The 25335-nt window shown below is 47.5% G+C and overlaps 1 protein-coding gene and 1 long non-coding RNA gene across 3 annotated transcripts in view; one reads left to right on the forward strand and one right to left on the reverse strand.

The window, feature by feature from the left end:
- PLXNA2 (plexin A2) overlaps positions 1 to 25335 on the forward strand; it is a 211922-nt gene that overhangs the window by 82407 nt on the left and 104180 nt on the right. The window lies entirely within an intron of this gene.
- LOC149915042 (uncharacterized) lies at positions 23965 to 24785 on the reverse strand. Its single transcript, XR_016459840.1, has 3 exons — positions 24639 to 24785; positions 24309 to 24486; positions 23965 to 24194 (listed from the first exon to the last, which is right to left on the reverse strand). It is a non-coding gene; the product is annotated as an uncharacterized LOC149915042 (long non-coding RNA).

Raw genomic sequence — 25335 nt, forward strand, 5'->3', positions numbered from 1 at the left:
GGGACAAGGACAGCTGCTTGCATGGCAGGGGGACAGCGTGGTGACAGTCACTTTGCAGAAAGCACATAATGATCAGACCCTCTTACAGGGAGCACCAATATCACACTAAAACAAGCATGTCAGGCTTGGGAACCTCTTTGCTGTCTCTCCACATAAGAACTCTGAATTATCCAGCATTCAGCAAAATACTTCCGTTTCCCACTGGTTTAACCAAGAACAGAATTTTTGCTGATCGTAACAAAGGATGAGCTGATTCCCCAGCCTTATCCTCTTGTCTAATCCTCTGTGACCCACAGTATGAAAATTGAACTGATTAAAGCACTGCAAACGTTCTGTGGGAATCCTGCCCGCGTTTATCCCTGGGGGAAGACTGGAATGGTCTAAAAGGTCTTTTCCCCTCTCTGATTTCAGTGATGTTTATCATTCACTTTGCTCACCGCTGTGGGAATAAAAAGGAGAAGGCAGAACACCTGGTGGGCTCCTCAGGTCTATGCTGGTCCCAGGGTCCAAATATTAGTGGCTGGAGGGTATGGAGTCCTGGAGCTCCTTTATTGAAGTTCAATCCAGAAGCAGCCCAGCCAGCGTGCTCAGTGCTTTCCAGCATGGCCCAACGTTATGTGCCAGATGGGGCTGACCAGGAGCTGACCCCAGGAGCACAGCCCTCATCACGGTGTAGGTGTTAATGCTGCTGCATGCTTGGAGAGCAATCCCCAGCCAAGCAGCGCTTCTGCCTCAGCGTTCCTCCCGGGCATCTCAGGATCTGTCTGCAAACATTAACTTCCAGCACTCTGCTGCTGACAGTTTGCAACTGGAAGCAGGGCCAGAAGACGCTCGGAAGCAGATCAGATGGGTGATAACTGTAATTTATGGGATTCTTTGCAATGCTACAGAAAAAAATAATTGCTGCAGCTAGCATGAAATAATGAGATACGTTTGTGGCGTTTATTGTTTTCTCTAACTTTTATGGCAGCTGACACCCAGTGCCTGCACTGGACAGCAAAACATTATTGAAAGAGTCATTCATTACGGAGCGTAAGGGAGAAATGCCGATGGATGCTGAGCTCGGTGTGGAGCGTGGGGTGTGATCAAGCTGTGCCACACGGGGGAGGAGAGGAAGACAGAAGCTTCAGAGAAGGATTCCAAGGAACTTGGAATTTGTCATTGTAAGGATAATGGGCCGACAGACACCTGGCAGATCGTGGGAGCGGGGTGGAGACAGAACTGTCCAAAAAAAACCCCAAAAAACCCAGCACTGCAAAGCTGGTGGGTGCTGAGGTCAGGCTGTCCTGCAGCTGTGAGGATCCCAGGCACTACATGCTGTCAGCAGTGCAGAACAGAATTCTTTCTTTAGCATAAGTTTTTTACAACAGGGATTTTTCTGCTGGAATCCAGCAAGAAACTACACCAGCCTGGAGAATTCCTGGACAGCTTTGGACTGGATAGCTTTTTTTTAGGTAGCAGCCATCACAGGTACCATTTTCTCCATTCAACAGTCATTCATTGTGATTAATTTTGTAGTTCTTCTCAGGGGTGTGCACACTGGTTGATTATTTTAAAGGCCTTTCCTCCACATGTGGCTTTTAATGGCTGCCCAATGGATGGAAGAAGAGCAGTGGAGAGCCAGCTGAGCACTCCTGGGAGCAGTGTGAGCCCATCTCAAGGCTTCTCCAGCCCCGAGCTTTCCAATGTGTCTCCCCAGTTAATTAGTTATGCTCTTCTTCCAGCTAATTAGCTCAAAGAAAAAACAGTCCTTCGTACTCAACCTTATAAATTACAGACTTTTACAGTCTTACTTTTTAGAACAGATGACACTTTTTGCATTTTCACAGTGGGGTCACATTTACCATTCCTTAAGGTTTGGAGGGAGCCTCATTTAGCAGTGCTGCATGGCACCATCATGGGGGGAGGTGTTTCGGTCACCTTGATTTCTTCAAGAAATTCTCAGAGCAGTGGAGAGAAAAAAATGTGAGGATCAGAGAAGATGAACTCTATTAAAGAAAGGCTGAGTAATGAAGAAAGTTACTGAAAAAAAAAAAAAAAAAAGTATGAAAGTGGAAAAGCATCTTCAGATGTTCATCAGATAGCATCTGCCCATGACTGGCTAGCGTGCCACAGGGGGACAGCAGGTTGCTGCTATCATTTCTAGTGTTGCACACCCATAGGAAAGGCTCAGACCCATCTGCTGGCATCAGAAGTTAGTGATGGATCTGCACCACAAAAAGGGAGAGAATATAAAGAAAGAGTTTAGATAAGACGAAGGTAGGCATTTTTAAGACCAACTTGGAGTCACAAGAAATCCTATAGCCATAACTTAGCTCATCTGCTTCACCCGGGTCCCGCAGCACTGGATAACAAATGGCACATCAGCCAGAAGCCACGCAGAGAGCCGGACAGCATTTTGAAAGCTGTGCCCTTGGAATGCTGTCAAAAAAGAGGAAGAGCGATGCATCATGAAGAATTTATCTACCTCTGGGCTCTGTGCTCCATCCTCAGCTGTTAGAAGGGAGCAGCGCTGCCAGACTGCGCAGAGCTGGGCTGTGCCATGGAATATCCCCCCAGCTGCAGATCTCACCTTGATGTTATCTGTGGGTGCATAAATCTGCGCAGCTGTGGTCAGTGCTTGGCCACAGCTCGTGGAGAGATCGGAGCAGAGATGGAGAGGGAGGGAGGATGGAGGGTTGAGAAGCAATCGAGGTCTTAACCCACGTTGGGATGGGCAGGGGGCACGTGGTGCTGTCACAGCAGAGGGATGGGGTCCAGGGGGGGCACGTGGCTCACACCATGGCCTTGGAGCTCAGCAGGGAGTAAGGTTTCCATAGAACTGACTCTGTTAGATGATGTGTCTGAATGTTTAATCAAGCAACACCCTTTTGCTCTCCCGTCTTGGGCTGTGAACCACACTGGGCATTGGTCCTTGGCAGGGCCGTAATGATTACCTGGCAGTGATACCAATCGTTAGGCTGTAGCCTATCCCTTAATTATTTTGCTGCAGTTTCACCCACGGCTGCATCTTTCACTTCCCCCAGGGTTCCCCATCTGCTGATGCTTTTGGGGTTCAGCGTTCAGTGGCACACAAGGCAGCTCTGCTCAGCTCCCTTTGTCATTCAGCACCAACACTGGAGAAATTTCACCTTGGGATTTTTGGAAATGAGCCTAAACTCCAAAATCCACATGGTTCCATCGTGCCTAATTACAACCTGTCTGAAACTCTAATGGATCCCAGCAGCACTGTATTAATAGCAGAGAATTATTGCATTGTACACACGGTACGGTTCATCTGGTTGTCTGGGCTGTTGGACAGAGAGGTTCAATAACAGCAGAACAGCCTGTTGTTGGGTTGAGTTTTTTCTGGATTATAGATTGAGTTTTTAAGTTTAATGCCATGAGACGGTTACATCGTACAAAGTGTATTTTAAGCCCCTGTTTATTAAAGCTGAATTGCACTGGAACTTGTGTTCAGAAGTACACCTGACAGCTAAATGAATAGCAAATTATTTCACAGCGATCTGTGCTATTTTCTGTTGTTTCTGTGCAGCCAGCTCCTGCACGTACTGCAGGTTAAAAGAATTCTCAACCTCCTATTTAATACAATAAAGTTTGTCAGATGTTGTTATTAGTTTTGCCGAATGCCATATCTGAGTGTAATATATGCATAAAAGCCTCATTGACTCCCTGAGCAGCCAAAGTCAGACGGAAACAGGCTGCAATAGCAAGGAGAAACCGAGCTAGGTGGCTGTTATTTAATCTACTTCAATCAGTGCGTAATGATAGGCGTTCAAACTGCCAGCAAATGAGTAAAACAGCATTATTCTCATCCACCAGGGCCAACTGTGGGCATTTTCTCTGCAGAGGGGGAAGGAAGGGCTGGGTGCTCTTGGGGCTCTGAGTGCTGCAGAGGGCATTGTCCGTGAAATGACATCTGCACTGCAATGGCATCAAGCAGCTGGAGCAACCCCAGAAGGTGGGCAAGGAAGGAGATGGCAGAAGTGTGTGCGCTCAGCAGGATGAGCCCAACTCAACCCCAGCCCTGGATTGTGTGTGCCCTGCTCACATGGGCTTTGTTTTGATGAGGTGAGCTTCTGGTTCTCCTGAGAGTCTGTTTGGTCAACTTTAACTCATAAGCTTTTTGCATAAGAGGGAGAGGGGAAGGGCAAGGGCAAAACCACAACTATTTATAGATACTAAAAGTTAAGTGATGCATTACATCTGAAAAACAGTTAGCTGGATCTTCTCTTAAGTAAGGTGTAACGAAACGTAGCTTAAAGGTGTCCCTGCCTATTGCAGAGGGGTTGAAACTAGATGATCTTAAAGGTCCCTCCCAACCCAAACCATTTTAGGGTTACTAACAATCAGGTTTTCAGCAGATATTACATTTAGAGGTGATGCTTCGTGGAGAAGGGTTTGGAAAGAAGAAAGGGAGAACTCTGTGTGGTTATTCAAGAGCAGGTTGTAGTGGTGTATCTCCTTCAGCCAACAAAGGAATGAGAATAATGCTGCAGGGGGAGAATATCCACGTTGTAAGCCCCTGTGTGGGTACAAGAGCTCGTTGCATTAGGTGCAGGTGGTGAGAGATCACAGCTGTGTGTAGCCTGGAGTTGCTTAAATGAAGCATTTGGTGACTTGCTCCCCCCCTAGGAAGTGGCAGGGCCAACATCCAGTTGGTTTGGGTGTTACTGGAGGGCTGGGTTGGGGCAGCACTGCCCCCACAGAGGAGCAGGTGAGTGGTCTATGTGATGCTCTCCCATGGCTATTTCACTCAATACTTATGTTTCCTTATTGCTGGGTTGTTTGGTTTTTTTTTCTTCCTCCCACCACGTTCCTCAGCCTGCATTTCTCTGTGGAGTGCCCATTCCAGGGTGAGGAGCTGTGCCCCTGTGATGGAGATCTGCATGCAGGAGGATGCTCTGCCCCTTTGCTGAGGGTCCTCCACTGGTTCCAACCAGCACTCGTGCTTTATTTGAAGCTGCAGGTGTTGCAAAGTGGCTGAGAAGGGGAGGAGGGAGGCAACTGGGCTTTTTATGTGCTGTGGGTGGAAAGCTGGTTGTAAAGTTTGACCTGATTTATTTAATTTTCTGGGAATGATAATAATTTCTCTTTGAGCTGACAGCCTGCACGTCAAAGCTTCAGCTCAATCTGAAATGGCTGGAAGATGAATTCCAGGGGAAGAATAACCCCAGCTGCATTGGGTCACACTGATGGCTTCTGCTGGGGTGCTGCTCTGTACCTGAATGCACAGCACCACAATTAGGGTGCAGGGTGAGGATCTGCATTTCACAGGGTTAGGGATCATTTGCATCGCTGGCCATTAAGAAGCCAAAAGGTGAAAAGATATTCTGGTGTTGTGGGGTATTTTGGTGTGGGATTTTTGTGGGTTTTTGTTTTAGGGTTTCAAGCTGGGATTACCAAATTCTTGTAGAAGGGTTTTGATAATGGTGTAACCATGGAGGAGGGGATGGGCTGAGCTGGAGGTACTTAGGGATCTAACAGTGTTGCTTAGAAAATCACCTGCATGAGTTAGAGTTTTTCTCAAATTTATTACATTGTCAATCAATTAATTTCTGGCTCTAATTTTCCATACAGGAGGACCTTTGAAAATCAGATATGTTGATATTCCCTCTCCTTCATGCCCCGTGGTGCAATTCATTACAAGATGATGCGTTAATTGCAGCCGAATATCTGAAAAAGCCACCCTGACATTATGGAGGTGGTCAAACACCTTTTAAGAGCTGGTGTCTGTTTCAGAGAGCTGTGCCTGATGACCATCTCTTATTGCAGAGCTGATTTTGGGAGCTGTGGATGGATAGCGAAGGTTTTGGGCCGTGGGTTTGTGGGAATGGGAGCAAGCAGTGAAGGCAGGGCAGGGTGCTGCAGTGCTTCCTGCAGCCACAGGTTGCAGACAGCTTTTGTTTCCTTGGGATGTGCAGCTTTCCATGTTCCTGCTGTGCCTTTCTTTGCTTAAAAGCACTGCAGAACCCATATTCCGCTCTCCTGATGGAAGTGTAAATCAGGAAGCCAGCCTACCCCACCCCATCAAAAAACCCCATACGCTTCTCTACAGCTGCCCATTAAGCTGTGCAAAATGGATAAATAAGGAATGGAGATGTGTCATTTCTTCCCAGAGCTCGGAAGGCGGGGAGGGATGCCATAAATCCGAGGGCACCTCGAACTTCAGCCCTGTCACTAAGCAACCCACAGCCTGGTGCTGCTGGAGGAGCTGAGATGAATCCCATTGCTGTGCCAGCCTGGCTTCTGCCTGCACACAGAGAGACCCTTGGTGCTTTCAGAGCCCCTGTCTGTGTGGGCACACGTTTCCATCTCCTCTCCCCTTTGCATCCCACCTTCCCCAAGCTTGTGCCTGTTTGTTTCTTTGTCTCGCTGTTGGGAGCTCTGTGGATGGGCTTCCTGGCTATGCTGATAGAGTTTTCAGGGAAGAAAAACGTAATGCATGCGTGTGATAGCCATTCCAAAAGCAGCAGCAAACAACAGAGAAGGAGTGTTGAACTCTGCGTGCACCTACGTGTCGTGTATATGGGAAGGAAGGCTTTGCACATGCATCAGGAATAGCAATTAACTCTGCATCTCGTCGTTATTAAAACAGAATTGGGGAATGTTTCTGATTTCAGGATCATTTATGCATCGCATCTGCATTGCTAAAGGCTCCAGTGTTCCTCTCTGCCTATGCATAACACGACATAACACAACGGGTGGCTCCAAGAGGAGATATATGCCATAGCATAAAGGTCCACTGTGCTCCACAGCAGAACCCATTGGGAAGGGATGGGCACAAAGGTGCATTTCTCAAAGGAAATGATGCAAACAAGCCAAGAGTCCCTCTGGTTAGCGAAGTTATTCCAGCAAGTGGCTATATAAATGTCTTTATATTGTTATTTCTGATATTAGTTTGTTGTTCCTCCATGAAAGCTGATTTATTTGAAATGTTATTACTTGAAACACCCTAATCTTTTTGTAATAATTCATATACTGGAGATTACGGTTTTGGAAGGCAGCCCAGCTCTGGCTGGAATCCTATTTATGGATTAAAGGATTTGAACAGTATTGCAAGCTAGATCTCCGAATAGCAGGATAATGTAAACCTGGTTCCATATAAAATGCTTTACCTCTGCAATAGTAACCCCATTAAAGGCAGATTGTTGGAGGACGTTGGACAAGAGGACTTCCATTACAGCAAAGCAGGATATCTTGCACCCTGAAGAGCACGGATTTTCAGAGCAGAGTCCTCCCTTTGCTCAGATGTCCTGAGCTGTGTTTTGTATCCCTCCTTTCTTCTGGAACCATCATGCCAACCAATTATAGGGCCTTTGTGGTGGGGTTGAGCAGACTTCCTGATGAAAGAACCATTGTTTCTGGTGGGAATTGAGACTCCATAAAAGCAAATAAAGATCCTGAAATAAAGTACCCCGGAAAAATGCTGGGGAATGTAACTTCCATATGAGTGGCAGCCACCAGATTTGTTGTGTTATTGGAGGGACAATCGTACCCCAGGAAGCTGGAAGCTTGTGGGATTGTCATTAATGGAGTAGTGGATGGGGAACCCAGTAGCAGCCCAGAGTGCTGTTGTGTTAACAAGTGCTGCACAAAATCCAGACTAGAGGATGGCCAATGGCATAATTTAATTACGAGTATGCTTATAATCTATGAGGAGATAAGTGCAGAAATAGTCTAGAAAATAATGACAGTATGAGCTAAAATTAAAATTAATGGTTTTGGGACGTAGGCAGGCTAATTGTTTTCAAGGCTTTTTCACGTGTTGCAGTAAGTGAATTTTGAGATGGGATTTGGAAGAAGTCAGTGAAGGGTTTATGGGTGTTTATGGGCTGCTTTTAGCAGATCAGTGGGTGATAGAGTGTGGCATCCTGAGCAGGGAAAGGGCTGAGGGAGGAAAGCTGGGACAGGAGATGTGACCATGGAGGGCTCTGAGCGCTGGCCTGGGTGTGATTGGGAGGGATGAGCCAGCAGAGGGATGCATGGAAAAGGGTGAGGCAAGCAAAAGCTACTAGCTCTGCAAGGAAAGCTGAGAGTCGTGTGGTGGTTGCAATAATTAGGCCACAAAAAGATGGAAACCTGGAGGAGGTTAGCTGTGTGCCCCAGGGAAGGCTGAATGTTAGAGATAGTATGCAAAAATTCTGCAAGATTTATTGGGGCTGGGCTGTAACACCCCGGAGAGGGTTCTGGGTTTAGCTGATGCCCAGATTTTTGGTCTTATGTGCTGCCCAGAGAAGCTGGGAAAGGCATTTGGGGAGAGTGCTTAGGAGAATATTAAGATTGTTTTTAATATGTGTGTGTGCAGTGCTAATATTGAGGAGGAGGAGGTGGGGAGGGAGCCTGCAGGCTGACCGCTGCACAGGGCTGGGGGGGTTGGAGAGGAAAAATCCAATAGGGAGCACCTGGACCAGCAAATCCCACTTCTGTATGGCACAAAGTAATCCGTAACCGTGGTGTGTCGGGCTGTAATAATCAGTTATGTGGGGTTGGAGATGTGCGTGTGGGTATCACTTAAACCTGAGTGGCTGGATGGAAAGGCAGCAGATTGGCTGTGCAATAGGAGGGGGCTGTGCCCCCCTCCAGCCCGACTGCAGCATAGCCTGGGCAAAATCACTGCTCTGCATCTTGGCTTCCTCTTCCATGGAATGAGGTAATATCGTCTGCATCCCAGAGGATTCGAGCATCGCTTGTTATTTCCATAGGGATTGGAAGGTTAATAGCTTTACACAAGCCTAATTAATTGCCATTATTTGGTTTAATATTCTCTCCGAGTACTTTGTCCCTACAAATCTTGCTCTGCCATCCTCTGTGTAAAGATTCTGAAGCAGCACGGTTCAGTCTGTGGGAAATACATCTGTACCCACAGGCAGGAGCTGTGTGCTGAGGGTCAGGTATGTCGGTGTGTGCAGCTCAGAGTTATTGCTAAGGGTGCTGTGATGCAAGCCATGGTACAGCAGCTCTCCCATGGGAACGAGCTCAGATGGGACAACAAAATAAATGAAGAAAATAAATGCTGCTTGTGTGCATGGTACCGATTCTGTTTGTGTTGCTGGTCAAGGTCCCCATTGTGAAGATGGAGAGACTGGTGACTCCAGAGTAAAATTTCATTGCTTTTATAGAGTTTGTTTTCAGAGAAACCAAATGCTTTTACAAAGGAAGCCTTTCTGCTCATGCTTCAGAAATAACGTTTGGATCTTTTGTTGTGGCTGCCTTCTGGCTGACAGCCCTAATGTTTAATGGGGTCTGAAACTGAGCTTTGGACACTCGCACAGCATCGAGCACTTTTGTGCGTAAGCAGAACCAGCGTGATGCCTGCTGCAAATTGCTTTGGTTTGGGCTGTGGGTGGAAAAGCTTTGCACGCCCATTTGCTGAGTTCTGCTCTCCCAGCACCTCCTACCTGGGAGCTCTTGTGCTGGGCGAAGCAGGCTGATGCTGGAATGGGGCCATGCATAGAGGATGCGTTCAAACCATGCCTCCAAGCTTCCCCCAAAGGCTCTGTTCTTTGCTGGCTTTGTGTTCTTGCCCTTCTCTCCTCCGCTGTGCTGGGCTCTGTGCCACAGGCTCGCAAGTTGCCCTGGTGCCCATCAGGCCTGCTCACCTCATTGCTGCCTCCCTGGTGGTGCTGCAGCTGCTCCAACACCAACAAACAGAATACCTGGAGCCCAAACGTAATTATTAAATGATATCTTTCAAACCCTACCTGGCTTAATAATTCTAAAGAAAAATAATCAAGAGCTGGGCTACGGAAGCTTTGGAAAGAAGGCATAAATGTTTAATATTTATTAAAATATTCATATGTTACATGTTTTTAATCTTGAATAAATATTTTTGGGTAATCAGCCACGTTTTTGTTATGCTAAAAGTTCGCATTGTAAATTCAACCACGATTGATTTAAAGAAAAAAAAAAAATGAAGTGCAATCTATTAATTATGTAGGAGCACATATGCCACTCAGGACCTGGAAGAGATACAGATATATGTTTTCCATAATGAGAAGTTATCAAGGTAATTTGCTTATTGAAACTAAATGAAGGCTTTGATTCGTGTAATTACAGCAAGATCTCTACCTTCATCTCTATGTAAATATAACTTTCAGGTTTCTTCTGCAGCTCTTCCTTTCACATAAATAAGACGTGGGAAGGAAGGAGCGATCCATCCCACGAGCTGTTTCCATCCCAACCATTGGTTTTCTGCAGCATTCATCACAAAGTAACTAATTTACCAACCTCGCTTCCAGGGGTTTTTAAGGCCATTTGTAGCTCTTCTCGGACTCTTGCGTTCTCTGAATGAATCACAGCAGCACAAACAACTTCAAAGCAAATGGCACTCAGTGCACATTTCTCTTAATGAGCTGAACGCGGGCAGCAGCGCTCCGACCCTGCCTGCCGTGTTACCGCCGCTTCTGTGCTGTCACTGAAGCTTAAGGATCCCTTAAGTCTCTTTATTCCCTTCGCAAGACAAATAAAAGGCTGTTACTGCAAATTAGAGTGGAAGTCGGAGATGCCGGAGACACCAAAACAAAGAAGCAGCACGAGGAGCGTTTGGGGCTTTTTGTTGCTATTCTCGGTGGAAGGATTGTTGTTGGTTTTCAGAAGTTCCTCCTGGAGGCAGTGAGCAGTTGCATCACTTTAGCAAGATTGAGCTGTTTAAAATTTCAGGGTTGTCTGCCAAAAAAATAATAATAGGAAGTTGTGTAGAGAGGAATGTGCTGACAGCAGTAATGTTTGGGCAATAATTCATGTGTTGTAGCTGGTGCTCTGGAAGGCTGCCCGGCCGCCTAATGCAGATTGGGGATGCTCGTGTGCTGATGGCTGTGCCACTGATTGGCATTTCTGCTCCATCATGAAATGAGTTTGCAAATGAAATGGAGATGGGTTTGGGGGAGGCAGGGGGTGGGCAGAGGCCTTGGGCAGCAGCACCAGCAGTGCTTCCAGGTGTGATGCTGCCCTGACCCTGAAGTTCCGCACAATTGTGCGCAAAAACTTCTTTACGGTGAGGTGACGGAGTACTGGAACAGGCTGCCCAGGGAGGTTGTGGAGTCTCCTTCTCTGGAGCTATTCAAGACCTGCCTGGATGCCTACTTGTGCAACCTGGTGTAGGGAACTGCTTTGGCAGGGGGGTTGGACTCGATGATCTCTGGAGGTCCCTTCCAACCCCTACAATTCTGTGATTCTGTGACCCACAGCGCAAGGGCAGGAATCCCTCACTTCTCCCAACCCAGAAATGGGGCTGTTGTTAACAGTGTCTGAATGTCTCTAAGCCCTCTCGGGGGAATGGAGCGCCAGGTGATCTGTTGGTGGTATACTGACAATTTTTTCATGGATTCCTCCTTTAGGATGAGTTGAAGTGACAAATAACTGGTGCTATTTTGGCTCCGTGAGCATTTCAGAGTTGCCCTCAGCGCGCGCAAAGCTTGCTGAAATGCACCACCAGCAACTTTATTGCACATGGGAAAGAAATTTCACTTAGCTCGATGGTTATCCCAGGGAAAACCATCTCTTCCTTCTTCAGGTCAGAGCTGTGGGAGGAGGCGGCGCTGTCCGTGGTGCCCAGGCTGTGTGCCATGCTGCCGGCAGCGCCGTGCGCTTGGAGCATCCTCGTTAGTAATTAAAACCAGGCAACACCTGAGGAATAACCAAGTGTGTTTGGTAGCAGAGCGCCTTGCTCTGCGTCGCTCCTTGTTGGTGTTACCACTGTTTAACCTCTGCTGGGAAAGAGACTTTAAGGTGGGCACGAGCCACTGAGTTTCTTGGGTTTAGAGGTAAGCCCGTGCAGAAGCACTGGTTGGTGTTGTCACTTGTGACTGGTGGAGGTGTGGCTGAGGCCTGGTGCACCTCTGACTGTCTGATTACACCACAAGCTTCTGCTCTGAAATTGAAATGACTTTATTGTCGTGTACTGGGTTCCAGGAGTTAGAGGCACAAAGCATAAGGCTTTTAAAATCTGACTGAGAACTCGGCCCCCAGAAATAACATAAAGAAAGCAAAAACAAACAAACAAAACAGTAAAACTGCAGGAAAGGATTAAAAGGGGAAAAAAGCCAACATGAACAGTAATTCCAACTCTGAGTGATGAGGTGGTTGAGTGCTGCTGCTGTTGGTGAAGCCAGGATCTGCCTCCATGTCTGTACACAACCACTTCTCCTTTTAAACCCACAGCCATTGTCTGGTATTTTTGGCAGAATTAAAGAGTGAACTAATAAACACATGGCCCTGATGGGGGCTGTATGGGCATCACCAGGCTGAGCCCCCACCAGGAGGAACCTGGAGTGCCCACCAAAGTCTATGCCCCACCTTTGCCTAGGGCAGCACTGCCTTCAACCTGAGTGCATTCCTGTGTCAGACCACGTTAAAAGGGTTATAAATTCCTCTGGCATGAGTTTGTGTTTTAGGATTGATGAATGTGGTCAGCAAGCTATTCAAATAACTATGTGTTTACTAAAACCCTGCTAGGAACAGGATGGGATGCAGAGAAACTAGTGCAAAGCAGTTTCTCCTTCACTTCTGAGCCTTACATTTTAATGTAACATTAGTTTTTAATTGTTTATTTGAGTTGATTGGCTGCTTTTGTTTGTCCTTGCGTGTCTACGCAACTTGGGATTTGTGTGAGAGGTAGACACACATGCACAGACACTTGTTGGTATAGCCAAAGGCCCATGGAAGCTGACCAGACCAAGGTTAAAATGAAAAAAATGTATGTTTATATAATTTAGAGGCTTTCACATTATTAATATCTCCAGTTGTTTCAGTTCAAAGGTCTTAAAAATGTGACATGTGAAGAGAGAGAGCCCCATTGCACAGGTTAAGAGCTGCTGCTGGGAGGACGCTTTCCAAATGCAGCTCCTTCAAGATGATGGGCACTTCTATCAAAGCTTTGGGTGCTTATCTGCAGAACTCCCGCAGATCAGGAGCTGAGAATTATCGGTGTAATGAGATTAGGCATACATCTATGCTACGTGGTCTTAAGTTGCTTCAAATTCTGAAGATGAGATAGGGTCAGGCAGGAAGGGCCACTGGCAGCAGACGGGTGAGTGACTTGTGTTCCTATTAGCGCTGTCACATCCCTGTTGGGTGCGCTTCCGATTTCCTTCTCTCCCTAGGAATTGGCTGGGAAGCTTAATCTCCAAAATTGGCAAGGAAAAAAAAAATAATCCCAGGACTGCTTTCTTTTTTTTTTTTTAATTTTTTTTTGCTGAGCTTTTCTATGACATCAGCTCCTGGCAAAGCCCAGGTGCTGCGGTTCCTGCTCACGTCCATCACTGCTGTGGGTCTGAGCTACAGGATGTGGGCATTGCTCTCTGCCTGGCCATCACCTGAACTCAGAGCATCCACAAAGAAAAATGGGAAAGGCCTGAAACATAACAGCCTCTGGGATATTTTGGTGACTGATCACAACGTACAGTTGCGTAGAGATGGATCGGTGAACGGGTAGACAGTTACGAAGTAAAAGAAGTGGTATCTCAAACTAGTTATAAATTAATGGCAACTTACAGATCTTTATTGCCTTCTATCTGAGGATCTCAAGCTGACATACTGACATTTATTAATTAGAGTTCATTTTACAAGAGAACAAGCTGGGGGTGAGAATGGAGAAGTTGCTTTCGGCCCATCCAAAGCCAGGCACAATGAAGGAGGCAGTGATGGAATTGTGCACGTGGGTTCTTGTCACTCTGCTCAGGACATGTGGCAGTTCTCTTAGTTACACATCAACTCCTGAAATCCTCTGTGGCAAATTGGGGCAGCGTTCTGCCAGGTGCCAAACCTCGGCGTTGAAATGCAATAGAATGAAAGTGAAATGTTAGCTTCCCTTCTCACAGCCAGCACCGCTGCCTTTGAAGAAAGTGAGCTGTATGAAAAATGGATGAAAAGGTTCCTCTGGAAATTGCAGCGTTTGCCAACAGCGGAGAATGAAATTTGGGAACAGATCGACAATAGCGTTCAAATACTTAAAGGGATTTACTAATTTGCTGTGTAAACCTAACAAAGCTTTTGTTGCCACTTAATGAAGGCAAAACTGATTAGTCTTTACTGTTGCAACCCTTTGTCTTTTGTTTCAGGATGAGCCTGAGCACCAGAGCAGTGCCTGTTTCCCCATGTGTAACCCAATGGTGGCTGTATGCTCCAGCAGCAGATGGGAGCCTGGGATCCCTGGTGCCCAGCCTGGGGGTGTGGGTGCTGTGGGTGCCCCCACGTAGGACATGGAGGGTCCTACAGTGCCTGCAAGGTTACGTGAGCAGCTGCTGCTTGGCTCAGGAATCTGTTGTGTCAAATGCTCTCATGCATTCAAGCATTAGCATGTGCTTATTTCAGTGGCTGTGTTGTGTGATGGTCTGGGAGCCCTGGCTGCAGAATGCTTTGGTTTTGTTTTGTTTTCCATACCGTGCTGTAAATCGTGAGACGGGCTTCATTTCCACAGATTTGTTTCACTGGAGCGTAGAGAAATGGGACAGAAGAGGTAAGAGCAGGCGGGTGGGAAAATAGGTTGCTTTTCTTACTAAAACCCCCAAACCATGCAGGCATCACCCCTGGCACATTGTGGCCCCAGCACCTCGCCCTGTGAGACAAATGGAACTCACAGGGATGGAGCCTTACTGCTGCTGTGAGCTTAGCTCAGAAGAATGATCCGTGCCCTTCAGAGAGGGGTACATGAGGGTCACCCACCTGGCGAGGTTTACAAGGGGATTCGGTTATCTTTCCTCCTCTGACCTTAACATCTGAAGCAATGGAAAATGCCTCTGTTTAACATCTGGGAATTAGAACCACATCGTCCTTCCTCCTGCAGGGTCCTCGCTCTGCCCTTTTATTGTCTGAGATCTTGTTCAAACCCTGCCTGTCTGACATGCAATCAGCTTCTGCTTTGCTGGTGTCGGCAGGAGGAGAGCCGGGCAGAACTCTGCTCTCACAGCACTGCGCTGCTGGTGCCCAGGCACTGCTCTGATTTCATTTCCCATGGATGCAATGTGTCGTGGTTCACCTCAATGGGGCTCTGCTGCACCCACGCTCCCACTGCACACCTCTCGCTGAGGCAGTAGGAAGTCTTTAGCTTAATTTTCTCAACCAAGAGCAAGCGAGGTGATGTAAAGATGCTGTGACATCAGACAGCTCCGGGTGATGGTGGGGTTGGAGCACAGCACCCAACTACTCTGCCTGCTTCCACGAGCTTACCGTGCTTCCTAGGCTACTTTCCATTTCCTGTGTTAGCATACAGAAGGAGAGAGATCGTGCTTAAATGAGTTTGTTTAGCTTTAATAACGTTTATGAATGTGGCTCGGTGCTGTACTTCAGGCTCTGATTTAAATGCCTTCATGTGGTTGGGTTCAGAGCGGATCGTTAGCTGTGTGTGCACACCATTCCCATCCTGGGGAAAGCATGCAGCCTGAGCACTGTGCTGGAGCAGCAGTGGGCTCTGCAGCACGCAGGCTGTGCACGGGGCAAGGGGTTTGCTCAATCCTGCTGCAGGCATTCGTATCTAAGAAATGTAATCAATGAGTTGATTTCAACGCTATAGGCATTCCCGATAGGATTGCCCTGTTAGTCAATTAGTAGGAGTGAATTTCATATTACTTAACATCTAAATGCCCACATCTTCTCCTATATTTGCTGGGATTATTGCTTAAAGGTGGCTTAGCTGTTAAGCCACTGCTGTGAAAGCTCCATTAAGTTCTTTGCTTGTCGTACACGTGAGCTGGAAAGGTTTCAGTACCACGAGTCGAATAAAGAAACCTGACACCCATTCTTCAGGCAATTAGACTTTGTAAAGTAAACTATCTGTATTTCATTAAGGAAATGGATCCTTCTGCTCTGGGAATACCATCTATGAATATTTCCTTGTAATGGAAAAGTGAGCATGTTGACAGGATGAATTATTAGACATATTTACAAACAGCTGTTAAAAAGCCTATGTGCTGGTCCCAGCTGTATTTTTTCCCTTTTTTTTTATGCGGGTTTATTGCAGTTGCACTCTGAAAAGTGCCTGGTTGGTTTTAGCAGGGGAGGTGAGTGTGATTAATTTATTCATACTGCATGAGGCTGCAGCCACAACTGCCAGAGCAGTCGGTCTGTCTGCAATTCATTCATGGCTGGGATTAACCCAAGGGCAGACAACGAGTGCACGGGCTGTGTGTTGTTTAATTACATCCATTGTGTGCCTCTGATACTGAAATCAATAAACGAGCCTTTCGCCAATTATGCCAGCTTGTTCCAGAACTGTTCACGTGGGTGTGAAAGGAGATGTGAGGTCAGAGAATATCCCAAGTTGGAAGGGACCCATAAGGACCAATGAGTCCAACTTGGAGTCGTTGGTTCAAGACACTGGGGAGAGGGTTTGATGTCTGATGCTGTGGTTGTGGTGTGCTTTGCTGGCTGGTGCTGTGAGTTGCAGGGACAGATAAGGAAGGATTAAGGCCAAGCTAGTGCCACTTGAGCTTTTGTGAATGCTACTTCTGAACTGTCAGCTTGGGATTTATAGGATATCTGAATGCTGTGGCATGAGATCACAAGTGCAGAATATGTGATGAGATTATTGCCAAGGTGCTCAGATCTCTCTCCCGCCGTCACTTCCCATCTCTGTTGCTGCAGTGCCCTTGGAGCCCCTGGCACTGCACCCAGAGCTCAGTGGGACCGTGTCTATGTGACCCTACAGCACCGAGAGCCTGACCCGATGCTGTGCACTCTGCAATTACATCTCACCCCGCGTCCCCACCAGCCTCTAGCAGGAATTCTTTTTTTTTTTTCCCCTCTCTCTTTGACCAGACGCCATGTGGAAGATGTTCCTTGTGTTGTTTCCATCTGACTGCAGCAGCATCTGCTGCCGACACAATTGTGCTGAGAGCTGGGAGCAGAGCGGGCGCTGCCTGCGGGTGGCATCAGGCATTGGGTGCTGCAGCACACCTCTGCAACCAGGGCTGGGCAGCATCTGCCCAAGGACAGCATCTGTGCTTATGCACCACTGCACACTTCAGGGACCTGTGTTGGTGGCACGCTGCTCCCAGGGCGTGCAGGTCTAAGCCTCTCTTGGCATTTCTCCTCCTGTGTGCTTCCAAGGATGAGGTGGTGGAGCTGGAAAGAGCTGAGAGCCGCATAGAACAGGTTCTGTGGTTTAATGACTCCAAGATGAGGTCTGTTGGTTGTCACATTGTCTGATTCCTGGTCTCCAGCTTTCACCCCCTGGCTTTGGGCAGTTCACCATTTGCTTTTTGGGGAGAAGAGAATGGTTCCTGGTTAGCAGTGAATGATAGCATGAGGCAGTGTGTGCTTCCTGTGTACTTCTATCCTGAGCTTTTACCCATTTGTTTAAGCCTGTTTTCATCGTCACGATTCCCTCTGACAATTTTGGGTCTCTTTAGGATAAGCTCAAAAAAAAAAAACAAAACAATGTTTTGAAAAGGATATTAATTAAAGAAATGAAAGTGTGTGCTTCCAAAGAGGTTGGGTTTGTCATAGCATCCATATGTAGAATCACAGAGCAGCTTAGGTTGGAAGGGATCTTAAAGGTGATTGAGCTCCAGCCCCCCTGTTCTGGGCAGGGTTGTCAACCACTGGATGCATGTATGTATAAAAAACACACAAACACATCTGGTTTCAAAGAATGTCTGACAGAAGGACACATTCTCTCCTGGGTTCTTAGGTTGATGAGAGCTATTTGTAAGGAAAATTGACTTGAGAAATGGTTGAGAGCAAGTGGCTCCTTCTACTTCTGTGCCAAGTGATGGATTTGGTTCGTAGATTCATCAGATCTCTGCTTCCAATAATGTGATTTTGCTTATCTGTTTTGTGTATGATCAATGTGATAAATATGACAGGAGCACAGAAGTGCCAACCAGATTATCTCTGGCTGCACGGAGTGGTAGGGATGTGCTCCAGCCTCACCATGTGCCTCGTGAAGCAGAAAAGCAATTCAGTCAGACTGAGGGCTACAGATGAGGCTGTGTGTTCTCTACAGTAAATGCAAATGATTTGAATTCATTTCACTGGTAAGAAGGGAAGAAGGGAAAAAAAAAAAAAAATTAAAGCTAAAGATGTTGCAGATCAAGGAATTCAACTTTAAACAGAGGGAAAATTAAGATAAAAGAAAACATGGCAGTGAAGAGCGGGGGGAAATAGATTTCACTAAAATAATCTGCTAATGAATAGACCACGATCTGTTTCTGAAGTACTTCTGTGTGTGTTTTCCCTTTTTTTTTTCCTTTTTTCTTTTTTTTTTTTTGAGCACGTACAATGGCATTATGGCCTAACTGCAATCAGTCTGCTGCGAACAGCTTGTATGTATTTGGATGCTCAGTGGCCCATGAGAGCAAATCGTCCTCCCTTATCGTCAAAGACTTTCTTTCCAAGTCCCTTTATTAGGTAACAAACGGTTCCTATTTGTTTTGCTCTCCAGGGTTGAGCACGCTCACTTTTTCCAGCTCTGTACTTTTGTTCAGATTTGTTAACGAATTACATCTCCGTGTTGTTTGCAAGGGGCAGAGGTGCAGCCTTTTCTCCTTTCCACTAAGAAATACTGTTTGCCTTCTGTTTTCCACTAAGAAATACCGTAGAAATACCCTGTAATGAAATACAGCCTGGAGCTTATCAATACAACACACGGACCCAACTGGGATCCTTCTATGAATGATCTCGGGGTAATTTTCCTGCAGTCTCTTTAGCAGAAAGTAAATTTTCTCTTGTTCATGGCAAACGCCATAAATACTCAATGAGCGCCCGGCGTCTCGCACACCTGGGTCCAAGGCCATGAAAGAGAAAGGATAAAATCTTCTGAAAGTGAGATGTTTGGTTACAGAGTTGAGCTGAAGCTCCTTTGGGGGCTGGTTTGGGTTTGGGTGCCAGGGCTGACCCCCCACAGCACAGGGAAATGGCATTGCCCCCTCGTGCTTGTCTGGTTTTCCCTTTCTGCTCTTTCTCTGGGTTAAATCTGCCCGAGCAACATCAGAAATCACAAAACAGAATAAAACTGCCTTCGTAATGAGAAGCAGCCATTCCCTTTGTCTGGGCTGGGTATGTTTAACTGCTCCCATTCTGCTGCCAGTGCGTATTTGCCAAGGAAAACTTTCTCATTTCAACCTTTCACTTATCCAAATAAAGGGAGAGGAGCTGGAAGGGGGTCTTGGCACAGCCGGGAGAGGTTGGAGCTGGGAGGAATATTGCACTCAGCCTCTTTTTCCTGATCCGGACCCTTCTCATCTCAGTGAAATAGTGAGCTGCCGTGCTTGCACGGATGCTGAGGGCAGGTTCAGGGGTTGCAGAGCACATGGGGATGTTCCTGGTGATGGTCACAGGGTGGGCTTATGGCAGGGTGTCATCCCAGGGCTTGGCCATGCATGGAAAGGAGCACGGACCGGGAGGGGAGAAATTATTCATATGGACCTAAAGTTGACTTCTAAGTGGCCTTTTCTTTTTTTCTTTTCCCAATTTCATCTCTGTTCCTTGATCTTTTGAGAGAAAAAGATGGGTCTGCGGACAGATCTCCAAAGAGATGGTTATTTTTTTCAGCATTGCTGCTGCTTTAATCCGTGGTCTCTTCAGATGGGGAACATCTAATTGGTGCAGTGCTGGGATGAAATGTTTTAATGGACTGAGCTGCAGCCCCTTCCCTCTGCAGCAGCATTAATCCCCTGATATTCCTGGGCCCCTTGCTGGGAACTGAGGCACAGAAGGGAGCCAGAGCAGGTCCTTCTCTAACCATCCATCCCATACAGGGATACTTGCAGATGTGACCCAGAGCATCAGTTAAACCCCAGCCCTCTGCAATAAGTGTGCATACACAAAATAAGCCCCTCTCTGTGATGCCCTGGGGGAGGCTGCATTGGGGATGGGGAGCAGAGCTGTAGCATGGGGCCAAGCATCACTCTGGGTGCACAGAGCTGTGGGCTCTGTGGGGAGGAAAGGAGGTTTTGGAGAAGCTGATGAGGTGGGAGGTATCCTGCTAAACAACAAGGGGAATTAAAGGCTGGTGCAATTGAAGTCCTTTTTTCTCTATTTCCCTGTCTTTTTTCCCCCTTTGGGAGTCTGTGTTCTTAGTGAACGCATCAAGACTGGTAACAAAAACGTTTCAAATGAGTCTGTACCTGCTCTGCTTTTCTTTGACTTTGCCTGAATGCTGTGAGGAGAGAGGAGTTCCTTTCAAATTCTGTCTGCTGTTGACTATGAGCAACTCCCTCTTCCCTTTCCTGAAAAAAAGACCTCCTAAAAAATACTGAAAAGAGCGTGAAACGATAAGCAGACGTCGGGCTCTGCGTTCCTCCATCACTTACAAAATGCTTTGCAGAACTCACAGCAGAAGATTAACAATCACAGAGCCACAAATCAAAGGGCTTCCAGCTCCATCCCCCTCCCACCCATTACACAGTGAAGAAATCTCAATCTGCTCAGACAGGAGGGAAAAAATCAGATGAAATTAGGGTTTTAAATAATTTAGTTTTCTGTTGTTAGTAATAAACACTGCCTACAGGAAAAATTAAAAAGAACGTTGTAGAGTAAAAGGCAGAGCTACAGCATGTTTGACAATATGCTTCATATTTTATGTTCATTAGGACAAGAAGCCTGAAATACTCATTTCTTTATGATGAAGTAACTAAAGATTTCCAATGAACAAGCTCCAGCGAGTGCACAGGACAGATTTATTGCTGAAGCAGCTCGTTAATCACTATGCCCACCTTCAACATGCATAACCTGGCACTGGGGAATGGGGAGCCCTGCAAACTTCAGCAAGACACTGGGATGGAGCTCTTTAAACTGAAGATTTTGGAGAGCACCCAACCCAACAACTTGGCCCAACAGCCCAGTCTGACAGTTCAGCCCCCTAGCCCAACTCAACAACCTAGCCCTACAACCCAACCCAACAACCCAGCCCTACAACCCAACCCAGCAACCCAGACCTACAACCCAACAACCCAACCCAGCCCTACAGCCCAACCCAACAACCCAGACCTACAACCCAGCCCTACAACTCAACCCAACCCAACAACTCAGCCCAACAACCCAGCCCTACAACCCAGCCCAACAACCCAGCCATACAATGCAAACCTACAACCCAACCCAACAACTCAGCCCAACAACCTGGCCCTACAACTCAACCCAACAACCCAGCCCTACAGCCCAACCCAACAACTCAGCCCAACAACCCAACCCAACAACTCAGCCCAACAACCTAGCCCTACAACTCAACCCAACACCCCAACTCTACAACCCAACCCAACAACCCAGCCCTACAGTGCAAACCTACAACCCAACCCAACAACTCAGCCCAACAACCCGGCCCTACAACTCAACCCAAGAATCCAGCCCTACAGCCCAACCCAACAACTCAGCCCAGCAACCCAACCCAACAATCAGCCCTTCAACTCAACCCAACAACCCAACTCTACAACCCAACCCAACAACCCAGACCAACAGCCCAGCTGTACAATGCAAACCTACAACCCAGCCCTACAACTCAACCCAACAACCCAACTCTACAACCCAACCCAACAACCCAGCCCTACAACTCAGCCCAACAACCCAGACCAACAACCCTGCCGTACAATGCAAACCTACAACCCAACCCAACAACTCAGCCCAACAACCCAGCCCTACAACTCAACCCAACAACCCATCCCAAGAACCCAGCCCTACAGCCCAACCCAACCCATTCCCATACACACTTAGGACACCCATCACTGAAATTGGCCATTTGTGTCACAGTGCTATTTTGGAGGGTTTCTGCTAATCTCACAGCCATGGGTGCTGAAGATGAGGAAAGCCCCCTGCACTGGGGATGCTGAGCAGCCACAGGGAGCAACACTGTGTGTGGGGGGGGCACAGCACTGCGCAGTCTTTTCCCTGCAGCCTCTGCTGTTAGCAGAACAAACATAGGCTGGAAATCTTCAATGGCTGCCCCGAGCACAGCGGGCTTGTTTGCAACTGTTATTAGTAAATAATTAATAATGTAGACAAACCAATGACAGCAAAATCAGCTCTGTCTTGCTGTGCCTGCTGTAGCCAATGAATGTGAGCGAGCTGAACACAGATCAGAAATTTTTCTGCTTCCCAAGGAGCGTCACAGAGAGCTGGCAGCCTTTTAGCTGCCCTTTCTTGGGAGCAGTTTGGTGCATTTTGGGTTGCAGGGATTGCTGGCAGGATGCTGGGTTGGAGCTGCTCTCCGTGGGATGTAGATCTTGAGTGGTCATCCCACTCCTGGCAGTGGGGCAGTACGACCACTTCTTTGCTTGTCTGTTTTTCAAGGAGCAAAGCAAAGCGGTGTTTTTGCAGGGTTATTTTGTTCTCTCCACTCCACGATCAGCTTTATTTTTATTTTTATTTTTTTTTCAGCTGAGGCAATTCTTGGCTGTGGGAAGCCAACTAAAAATGGCACATTGTCTGCACCTTGAGTTTCTGACACAACCTCAGCACAGATGTTGTCAGCGATTGTGTTTTTGACAGTAACAAGACACTCTGTAACTCAGATGCTGGGACTTTCTGTTCTGCTGCCTCTGGACTTAATGAAAACAGGGTTTGTTTGAGAAAGAGAAAACCTTTCGGAGTTAATTTCATCTCAGTTCAAACCAGGGGATTCGGAGGCAAGAACTGCAATAACTGCAGCTCACATTTATGAGGAAATCTGAGGAAGGGTGAGGAGAGGATTTCCTTTTCCTAAGGACAGGAAGAGAAAAATCCTTTCCATTTCACACCAAGAGATTATGAACAGTAGAGGAAAAAATTACTTAACGAGTTTTTTCTAAAACGAAGAATGGCATAAAGTGCTGGTTAAATTCCCATTGATCTTTCACTCAGCTTCCCATATGCATGTGGGTTTGACTATTTGAGATTTACCTTCGCTGTCATAGGTAATAACTGAGTGGAAACAATCATTTCTAAATAACTGCCTATGATTCTTCTATTGTAGTGATTAGTGCTGAATAATTATTAGCTCTGCTGAAAATTGCATTGATAGCTATGGCACGAGTAATGAGGAGCTGTCAGCTGGCAGCTGTGCATCAACTGGTGGCAAGCAGAGCCCTGCACCTATGGCTGGGACCCATAGATTGGACTCATCCTGTAGGTGGGACCTGTAGATGGTGCTCATCCCTGTGCCTGTGGCTGGAGCACGTAGATGATGCTTATTCTTGCACCTATAGCTGGGATCTGTAGGTGATGCTCATTCCTGCACCTATAGCTGGAGCCTATTGATGGTGCTCATCCCTGTGTTTGTAGCTGGGATCTATAGATTGTGCTCATCCCTGTGCTTGTAGCTGGGGCCTTTAGCTGGTGCTCATCCATGCACCTGTAGCTGGGACCTATAGATGATGCTCATCCCTGCACCTATGGCTGGAGCCTATTGATGGTGTTCATCTCTGTGCTTGTAGCTGGGACCTGTAGATGGTGCTTATGCCTCCCCCTATAGCTGGGACCTACAGATGGTGCACATCCCTGCACCTATAGCTGGGCCCTAAAGATGATGCTGATCCCTGTGCCTGTAGCTGGAGCTGATCAATGGTGTTCATCTTTGTGCTTGTAGCTGGGACCTATAGATGCTGCTCATCTCTCTGCCTATAGCTGGGACCTATGGATGGTTCTCATCCCTGCACCTATAGCTGGAGCCTACAGATGGTGCTCATCCCTGCTCCTATAGCTGGGCCCTAAAGATGATGCTGATCCCTGTACCTGTAGCTGGGGCCTACAGATGGAGCTCTTCGCCGCACACAGCAGCAGCGGCTGCTCTTGAGCAGCTCGGGTTGTACTCAGTGTCCTAAAGGGACACAGAGGGAACATAAAAGAGAGATTTTCCTGCTTCGGAAATGAGGGAAAGACAGAACCTGTTGTATTGCCCTTGGAATGGCTGATACAGAGTGAATACCGACGTCGGGTCCTGCTGCATCTGCAGGCACACGGAGGAGCACCAGAGGGAAAGCACAGAGACACGTTAGAGAACACAGGAAGCCGAGGGTTGGGAGGATGACTGCTCACAACTCAGACAGATTCATGGCCCCTGTGCTCCGAAGTAAAGGAGTTTATCAAAGGGGGGGACAGAGAGTGATGGTGAATACGCAGGGAGAGGCAGAGGCTGATCCTTCACCGAAGCTCTCAGGCTGCTCTGTCACTGGGGCACAGCTCCCATCCTGCAGTGCTCGCCTCCGTGTGACAGAGGCAGGTCCTTCTCTCTGCTATGGATCCAGACTTTGATTCCAGTACTTGGTCCCCGTTGCACTTTTCAGTGCCTTCAACAGAAAAGTTTTGCGGTCGTTGTTTCAAGCAAAAATGCTTGCTAACACAGAGCAGTCCTTAAGCAAACAGCATTTCTGTCACCTGAGCAGAACAAGGTGGATCTCTACCTGCTTTGCTGCTTTGTTGGCTCCTCACGTGCTCCTCTTTGCTCACACCCCATATGTGAGCTGCTCTGCAAGTCCAGGGCTGCTCCCCAGCCTGTGATTAGCCTAGGACTGACTCTCCAATACATGAAAATAATCGATGGTCAATAAATAACGAACAGAAGACAGGATGCAGACAGTCCTGCAAGGAGGAGAGAAATGGTTGTTGAGAGGCTCTGACCTCCTTGTGCAGCTCTCTGCAACAGGAGGGACTGCACTGGTGGGATGTGCACTTAACCAGGGGTGGTATTTGGAATAGGATTTAGTGCCATTTGTTGTGAATGCACGGCATACTGAATGTATTAGGAGAGAACAGTGAAAGAGAAAAGCTTGCTAAGGAACCAGTGCTGCCATCCACTGAGTGTCTCCTGCTCCCTCTCCTGAGCTAAACAGCTTCAACTTAGCATCTCTCCAGGGTGTCAGAATGCTCTGCTCCAGAGCCTCAGCGATGTCACAGGGATCCTCTTCCAAGAGATGGGGCTGAACTCTTGACTGTGCCACACAGGGTGGTGTCCCCATGTTCCAATGAGAGTTCCACAGGCACTATTGGAAAGGAAAATCTTTTTTTGTAGGATGGTAAATGTTGCAACTAGCTTGGAGCCAGACTGGCTTCCTAACATGCACTGCATTGCAGCATTGTCCCGAGCACCGGGGGGTGAACATGGGGGACCTGCCTGGCTCCAGGGCGAGCTGCTGCCTCTGGGTTCCATAGAGCTCCCAGGTGCCAGGCGGTCAGCAGCTGTGCAGCGCAGCACTGGGGCACACAGGGAGGGATCCCACCTGAGCTGTGGTGCCCATAGGATTCCTGCTGCCAGCTGGGCGCAGCTGTGCTTGGGCTCTGCCCACCTCTGGCAGCACAGAGAGGTGATGGCAGTGGCTTCAGGGGCTCAGCACAGCACATACAGCAGAGACTGCCGGAACTGATGCGGCCTCGAGGGAAAACTGAGTTGCCAACGTGAGCCCATTCTGCAGATGGAGAAAGTGAGGAACG

This window comes from Phasianus colchicus, chromosome 25, assembly GCF_987193195.1.
Source record: "Phasianus colchicus chromosome 25, bPhaCol1.hap1.1, whole genome shotgun sequence".
In the NCBI taxonomy this organism is placed as follows: Eukaryota; Metazoa; Chordata; class Aves; order Galliformes; family Phasianidae; genus Phasianus; species Phasianus colchicus.